The following is a 9,053-nucleotide window of genomic DNA, read 5'->3' as shown; positions in this document are numbered from 1 at the left end:
TGCTAATGGTTTTACCCCTGTTGCTTTTGCACTATCAATACAAATTTCAACATAGCAAAAATGTAAATAATGTTTCAATACTATTATGAAAATAGCTTTAACTTCACAGACCACCTGAAAGAATCTTGGCACCACCAGGATTCTATGGACATACTTATGTGTTATTTTCTTTTATGTGTTAAATGCATTCTTCATTCTGATGGCTTCCGGGATTTCTTAAACTTTCTTAACAAAAACTGTTAATGTAAGATAGATTTGGTTGTGTAATGTAGATATGGATGTGTGTTAACTTGAAAAAATATTCACAATATATTGTTAAGTAAAAGGAGTAGTTTAGTATTTGTACTACAATCACATTTATGTCATAAATATATATATATATGTATTTATGAACATATATTTATACATACATTCATATCTGTATATGTCTGTAAACTTTTTTTTTTGGAATGGCATCCACTAAGGAAATTAAGAGGGGCTAGAAGTTATGCAAATAATTAATCTTTTTTATTTTTTGTCACAAAGCAAATGTATTTCATTAAATATTTACTGAGTACCAGGGCGCCTGAGAGGCTCAGTCAGTTAAGCGTCCGACTTCAGCTGAGCTCATGATCTCACCGCTTGAGAGTTCGAGCCCCGCGTCAAGCTCTGTGCTGACAGCTCAGAGCCTGGAGTCTGCTTCAAATTCTGTCTCCATCTCTCTGCCCGTCCGCTGTTGGCACTCTGTCTCTTTCTCTCTCCCTCTCAAATATAAAAAAAACTAAAAAAGTAAAAAATGTATTTACTGAGCACCACCAATGTGATAGGCACACTTCTGTACTTTAAACAAAACTTTTTTAGTGTTTCTTATGAGGAGAAGATGTTGTTTTATAAGTTTAAAAAGCTTTTTCCATTTGGGGCACTGTACTATCCATGGCAATTTAGCTGTTCCTTAGTAAAGCATTGCTTCTTCTCTCTTTAAAACCCCCACACTCACCTACCCAGGACAGTTTTACAAGAGTACAGTAATTTTTAAAAGACTCTTCATTAAATTCAGTATCTACTTCCAAAGATGTATTTAAAGTAATTGAGCATCAGTCATTCTTCTTTGTCTCAGTAATATATTATCAATATATTATTCACATTGGGACATTAATTTGATATTGCAAGGAGAGTCTTCAAAGGAACCCTTACAGTTCTCTCAATCAAGTTCATGCTCTTCATCATTGATGAACATCAACATCTCTGCTCTGTGTTGTTCAAGAAATAATTCTCATCGTGTCTTCAAAATTTTGTGATGACTTCCATCATAGAAGCGTCTAAGATTTGAGGTTTTATTCCTGAGGAGGAGAAAAAAGGAAAAATGCGAAGATTAAAATTGAAAGAAGACTTTCAGTAGTCATCTGTACTCTGAAAGAAGTTCATTCTGTACCTTTCAGGTTTGCTTACACAGCTGAATATCCTTCAATATTTTTTATGTAACATGTTAACTATTTTTGAATATTGAAACAAAACAATGTCTCATTAAGTAGCAAGAGTCTCCAAACTTTGAGCAAGAAGATAAATATTGCAGTTGAGTCTGCCTTACTCTACCTTACCTTACTCCAACTTTCCCGCATTAGAGTTTTATCCTCTGACAAGTTAAAAACAAGTGAAATGCAATGGAAGCAACTGTTTTTGTTTTTTAAACCAAGGTCTAAATATGCCATCTCCAGGGACACTTGGGTGGTTCAGTCAGGTGAGCATCCGACTTCATCTCAGGTCATGATCTCATGGCTTGTGAGTTCGAGCCCCGTGTTAGGCTCTGCTGTAAGCTCAGAGCCTGGAGCCTGCTTCAGATTCTGTGTGTGTATCTCTCCTTGCCCTTTCCTCCTCCCCTCAAAAATACATAGAAACATTTTAAAAAATTAAACATGCAATCTCCACTCTCTTAAAAGCACATTACCGTTTGATGATATCCCGAATACACCTGAGTAAATATACATCTTTGCAACATTTTATTAATCCCTGGGTGGGAGAGTTCTTAGGTTTGCATAAAGATGTCAAAAATCACAATAAATCCTTTTAGATGTGCTGCAGCACTGAACAATTTCACATTGTATTTTCTTAAACAGTCTCTCTTTGTTTTTGTCCAATAACAAGAAACAACAAGAAAAGTTTAGATATTGCTTTGGGACTTTACAGAGTACAAAAATATGTATCCTTTGCTTAGTGCAAAATGTTTTCCTATCTTAGTCAAATTATATTACATCTCTCTCTAGCTATCCATCTATCTCTGTATCTCTCAAAAATCTTTTTTTAATTGGATTTTTCTAAAATAATTTTGCACATGACCAAGTTAAATGAGTGCCTAGAGTGTGTCACTTGTTGGCCCGTTCAGTGTTCATTTAATTCCTGACTACAGAAAATGTGGATACTTCTGTTACTTATAATGGCCAGTATTGAAGAAGTAATCTCATGATATAGAGTGTGATGAATTAAGCATGTCTTACTAAAACTGATGTGTGGTCAGCTAGCTCAACTTATGTTTAAATGGGACCCATGACTGTCACACACCAACCTCTTCAGTAGCCCCCATTTGCTCTCCTTGCCTCCAGTCTTCTTTCCTCCAGTCCATTTCCCACCATTTCCCTGTCCATTTCCCTGTCCATTTCAGTAGGGTGGGCTTCCTAAAGCACAGATACGATAATGTCACTCTCCTGCTTAAAACCCTGAAACTGCCGCACATTGCCTTAACATAAAGGCGTGATTTTTAAGATTCCACCTTCCTGCCAGCCTCATCTGGCATCCCTTCCCCAAACCTCCAATCTGCGCTAGCCACACCATCCTCCTGTCAGATGTTAGAAGGCCCTTCCATCTCTTACCTTTAGTCTTAACTCTTCTGCACTTGCTTCTTCATCACTCTTATTCACGCTTGCTCCCCAGACCCACACACACAGACCAGCCCTTCTGTTCCACTGGGATGGCCTCTCCTCATCATTTGGATCGCAGTGTCGTGCAAAGTATAAAACACATGAATAAAATGAACATACTTCGTGCTCATGCTTTGGAAAATTAAAATTGCCATATTTAAGAATCTTCTTATATCCCTTATCACCAAACAAGAGAGGTTTTATAACTGTTATTTTTTGAAGACCAGTTTCTTTCTTATTAGCTGATAAAGTCATATAAAATTTCCTGTACGAATCACCAAAGTGCCAAGACACCCTGTGTATTCAAATGCATTTGTGCTTGTTTTTTCCAGGAATGGAAAAATGTAATATCAAATTTGGTAAAATGTCAGAAGTAATCCACTACCTATTACCTTTTTGTGTGATAGCAACACACAACTGTATTGAATGAATCTAGCTAGCTTCCCTAGTGCCAAAAGGATGACCATGCATCAACATGAAGCCACCGTTGTTCAAACTAATACAATTCTGCCTAACAACCTCAACAGGTACTTGAATGCCCAACATTACCACATAATCTGCTTTTTATCTTCTTAAATTATTCTTGCCTTCATGACTCAAATACATAATCTCTAGGCATTAAACTCCTTTTTACTTGAGCCATGGATTCACAGAATATTTGAGCTCAGGTGTTTGGTCACAATACTTTATATAAATGAATTATTTTAACTTTGCCTGTAATTATAAGCTGCTGTGTTTTCCCCCTAATTAGTAGTAACACTTTTTATATCAACCAAGGTTTTAGTTGATGTTTTTCATAAAGTAATGTATGCAATTGGCTATGTCCTCTAGACTCTGCTGTTTTAATTTTTCTTTGATTACCACGTGTCCAGTGGATAAACAAGCTGTCTGTGGCCCCAGATCTTTCTTGTCCCTGTGACTTTGAAGAGCTTCTTCAACAAGTAATTACCCGAAAGCTTTTACCCATGAAGAAAATGGATAGGACCCCCAGACCTGCCCACCCTTTAGGGATTGCCATGTCTTATTTGTAACATTGTCATCAGTGAATTTATAAACCACTGGAGAAAAGGGATGAATTAAAGAAGCCATAGGGAGATTGATGGAGGAATGATGAGAATTGTGGTATGGATTTAGGATTCCTAAGGTTATTAAGGCCAAGTGGGAGAGCCCGAGATGAGAGTAATGGCTATGCCTCCGGGAAATGTCACTTTCAGGAACAGGAGGGATTTATTCAAAGCTGTCATGTCTGTCATGTCTGTGTGTAGATCCACATGGAGAAAAAAAATCCTCAAAATTCATTTGAGCCATAACACAAAAGCTACTTATAAATCCATCAGTCACATAGATGTAGCTTTAATGGTAACTTAAATGGTAACTTTAAAGGGTAACTTTTTGTATGGATTTTATGGCCAAAGCACAAACTTTGGTCTGGCTCTTTTGGAAACAAAATTTCATGAAACAAATTTTTCTTGAACATGTGTCAACGTGTCATAACAATGTGCTTGTTTAGAGAATGTTTGACAATAGAGGAATAATATATTTAGGGGGCAGAATGCTTATGGAAGCAACTCAGTTTTTTTCTTTATTTTTATTAAAATAAAAAGACGGCTCTTTTCCTTTATGAGGCATAAAATCATCATGCTCAGATCAATTGTTACAAAGAAAGTCAGTGGCAGGTGTATGCCAGGTGTGCTGACTACCAGCGAGAGAGAAAAGGACCACTGGAGAGGCTAATGATAAGCACAGCTGTGTTTGAGATTGGGTAACATGGTTCCATCCCATCCACTAGGGCCAATGCATATAAAAATAGGAAATTGTGTCAACAGGGATCAGAAGAACATCAAGTAATAGTTTAGTTTTAAATGGATTATTTCTTTTTTTATTCTTCAAGCGGCAAAGATATAGAATACATAGTTTGCCCTTTTATTCATTTGTTGTTGTTGTTGTTGTTGTTGTTGTTGTTGTTGTTTTTGTAGGGGGCAGAGAGGTAAATGTTTTAAAGTGATAGTAGTATTCATTTGCCATCTGGGGATCCAAAATAATGACAGTTCTCTCAGGTTCCTTACCTATCTTACACCACACCACTCCAGTCCTGCTGTTTGAGTGATGACAGGTGAAATTGTCAAATACGACTACTTGTTAGTTTCACCTTGCTTTAGAAAGAGCACCAAGACTACATAATGCCAAGAAATCTAGTAGATTAAAACATATCGTTTCTCAGTCATTGTCTTCAGCAGACGGAAAACAATTTTTTTAATGTATTAGTCATTGTATGCTACATACCACTGCACATACAGTTTTAAAAGCTAAGTCTACAGAAGATGAGAAAATTTATGTTTGTAGAGACAAGAATCTTCCAGATGAAAGAATTGGACTCAGAACTTTCCTGTGAAGAAGGACATCATATTTTGTTTTCTCTTTGAATGTAGTTTTGTTTGATTTGGGGACTGAGGGAGGGCTAAGAAGAGTTTACTTATTGTCCTCAAAGTAATGTGGAACATTGCTGAATCTGACATAACTGAAATTTCAAGTTTAATTTTTGTTGTCTGCCTACTTAATCTCAATAAGCCACCGGAGCACTACTGTTTCTCAGAGCATATGTAACCTTTCTGAGTAGGCATTAGCCTTCCTAGCCCTGTTGAAGCTTGCTACTTTGGTTGTCTGTTCCAGAGGTGAATGCTTGTTGTTTAGCCCAAAGTGAACTTGTTTACCAGAAACATTGATGATAAAAGGATATGAAATTGAGGACGTGATGATTAGTATCAACTGGAACTGCCTATCACAGCATGAAGTTGTCCCTTCGAAAAGTTGAGTTGTTTGATCACTTGCTTTTTACAGAACTATAAAAAAACAAAAACCAAAAAACAACAGCCCTTTGATCCAAAATCCTCTTTCCTAATTCTGGCGATAGGACCTACAATGAGCACTTAATGCTAGAAATGTAGTTCACTGATTTGCTTTTCATATGAAAGCAACAATTTGCTGTAGAGGAACAAATCCTGAACTTTTAGTGTTCTTAGTTTAGAAGCTTACTAAACAAATGGTTTTGCTTTTCTGAATTTTAAAAGTAAATTAAATAAGATAAGCCGTGGTGGGAAGAAGGTGTAGAAATGTGATACTATGCACTGTACTTTCAAAGTGTGTCACAGCAGATAGATGAATAGATATGCAAAAAAGCAACTTTAATAAAATGTTAGTGGTAGAATGTAGGTAGGAAGTATATAGGTGCTTGCTTTAAAATTCTTTTAAATTTGCTGTATGTTGGAAACTTTTCACAATAAATATTGCAAAGGTGTATGAGAAGGTAGATACCTAATACAGAATTTGTGTACTTAAGAAAATGCCATTGCATAATGATATAAGATTGAGTAGCCTTAATGACTGTTTATGTTGAATTTTCATCTTTGGAAAACTTGGAGAATACAAAATACTTTTAAGAAGCTTTATAAGCTCTTTAGGTTATTTTCTAAAGACCACAAGCCATGCTAAAGATAAGAAAGCCAGTAAGGAGGGACTTTGAGGCTACAGTGAAAATTGTATTGTGCGTCACTGCCATTTTATTATCCAACTATTAAATAATCAGAATGCCTATTTTCCCAGTTAGATTTGAATTAAGATTTTAAAATATTACTAAATATCTGGACATATGCCTATGACTTAAAACATGGTTTAAACTGCATCAACATATTTGTTGTCCTTATATTTCTTTTTTCAGCCAGAAATATACCTTTAGAATTGGGTTTGATTGCCATAGGTGATGTGTGCCCAAACCTGGCCCAAAACTCAAAAACTGTTCCCTGTGGCTATTTTGTTTTACCATATATATGTTTCACCATACCATAACATTGTTTTACCATATATGTTTACCATACCATACTGAGGGTGGGGTAGTGGGACACAACTGTAAATGTCTTTCAAAAACAAACAAAAAAAATAGTTTTTGAAAAATGCCAGACTTAACAAGCCCTCTGCAAATGATTCTCTTGATGATATTTTTCTTTCAGAAAGTTGATTTCCTCCATACTTATAAGAAAAATAAAAGATCTGGGGCGCCTGGGTGGCGCAGTCGGTTAAGCGTCCGACTTCAGCCAGGTCATGATCTCGCGCTCCGTGAGTTCCAGCCCCGCGTCAGGCTCTGGGCTGATGGCTCAGAGCCTGGAGCCTGTTTCCGATTCTGTGTCTCCCTCTCTCTCTCTGCCCCTCCCCCGTTCATGCTCTGTCTCTCTCTGTCCCAAAAATAAATAAACGTTGAAAAAATAAACAAATAAAAATAAAAGATCTAAAAATCATCCTTTTAGTTAGTAATGTGGTTACGTTCTATTTCAAAAGTCTGTCCAGGTTTATGTCCTAATCACAGGAACACTCTCTTATTCCAGGCCTTTGGGAAGAAACACTTCCTTCTCCCTTATTTCCTGTTTTCTCTTTTTACTGTTTCTTTGGCTCCTATAGCAGTGGTGTTTGTGGCTGTGCTGACACTGTGCATCTTTAAAAAAGAAGGGACATGGGACCCAAATGATAGCAAAGAATTGAGAAGCTTAATATTATAAAGGAGAGTCAAGAGGAAAGAGGCATATTAAATGCAATAAACAAAACATCCACTTCACCATACTACCACACTTGCCACAAGGGACGTAAGCAATAACTGTAGCATGAATCCCTACATTTTTTTACAAAATAAGCTTTTATTCCTCCAGAAACATAATAAAGGAAGGGTAAAGCCCTGACCCAGTTGTTTTTCTGCAAAGTAGACTTTAAATGAGTCTTTTCTATGGCAATTTTATGGATCTCTCAAGCAATCACACTTTGTTTACTTTCTTTTTTATTATGAAAGAAATCCATTCTTCTTTCAAAAAGTACTCCCAAGTATAAAGAGAACATATAGATCATGAATAATTCCATTTCCCAGAGAAAAGGACTTTTAATATTTGGTATGTATCCTTACAGATTTCTCTTCTATAAATATATGTCAAATAACTGTAAATTTTCAAAGAGAAACACGCAGTTTTTCTCCAAAAAGCGTTTGTTCTTCCTTTCTTGCCTCGTGAATTCTAGCCCCTCATTCTCTGGCATCTACCGTTTTACTTTCTTCACTAATTCCTTCTTGAACTATAAATGAACTTAGTACCTTTACACAAAGGAGGGGAAGCTACAATTTTCCCAGTATTATTTCCCTCTATTTTTGTCTTCCCACTCCATCTTCCCTCCCACCCTTTTTTAAAATTTTTTTAATGTTTATTTATTTTTGAGAGAGAGACAGAGATAGAGCACGAGTCGGGGAGAGGCAGAGAGAGGGAGACAGAATCCAAAGCAGGCTCCAGGCTCTGAACTGTCAGCACAGAGCCGGACTCGGGGCCAGAACCCACGAACTGTGAGATCATGATTACCCGACTGAGCCACCCAAGTGCCCTCCTCCCACCTTTTTTAAAAACTGTGGTAGAATACTTAACACGAGATCTACTATCTTAATAAATTTTTCCCTTTCTCTTTTCATTCAAGCTTTTCTAAAGGCAAATAAGTTCCTTTCTCAGTATCTGTACTCCCTTACCACCAATGTAGCCACTAATTTACTCTGATCTTGGTTCCAGGAATTCTTCCCTTCCTAAGGTCCTTGATGGCTGCTAGAATGTCCAATACAATGAGAGTGTGCAGTGTACATCCTTACCTAACCGTTCATCAGCATTTGACAGTAGAGCTCTTTCTTTGACTGTATCCTCCTGGTTCTCCTCCTACACATAGGACCGCTCCTATTCAGCCTCTGCCCATTCTTTAAACATAACAATTCCCAGGGACTCTGGCCTTAGTCCTTATCTCTTCCGCTTTCTTTTTTAATGAGCTCACCCAGTCCTGCAATTTTAGTTATCCCCAGCAATCCATATGTCCTGCCCTTATGTCTCTTCTCAGATATCGACCTGTAGTATCTGAGTGACCCACTGCATCTTTCCACTTGGAGGAACTTTCCAAAGACATCACAAACTCAGCATATATCTTTTCAGCACATCATTTCTTTTCCCAATCCTCCTCCCTCTCATGGAGACCCTATTCAGTTGGTGGCAACACCATTTAACAACTGTAATAGTGTAAATAACAGCAGAGACATTTGACACATTTGTCAAATTTGACCATTGAAATAAGTAATATTTACATTTATTTTGACATCTGTAG

General features: G+C 37.0%; 1 long non-coding RNA gene across 1 annotated transcript; it reads right to left on the bottom strand.

Moving 5' to 3' along the window:
- Positions 1-690: 690 nt before the first annotated feature.
- Positions 691-6,932, bottom strand: LOC125174814 (uncharacterized). Its single transcript, XR_007155573.1, has 3 exons — positions 2,844-6,932; positions 2,540-2,648; positions 691-1,319 (listed from the first exon to the last, which is right to left on the bottom strand). It is a non-coding gene; the product is annotated as an uncharacterized LOC125174814 (long non-coding RNA).
- Between the last annotated feature and the right edge of the window lie 2,121 nt (positions 6,933-9,053).

The sequence above is a fragment of the Prionailurus viverrinus genome, chromosome C2 (genome assembly GCF_022837055.1).
Source record: "Prionailurus viverrinus isolate Anna chromosome C2, UM_Priviv_1.0, whole genome shotgun sequence".
NCBI classification, from domain to species: domain Eukaryota; kingdom Metazoa; phylum Chordata; class Mammalia; order Carnivora; family Felidae; genus Prionailurus; species Prionailurus viverrinus.
The sequence above is the reverse complement of the archived record's forward strand: the minus strand, read 5'-3'. Positions and strand labels throughout refer to the sequence as shown.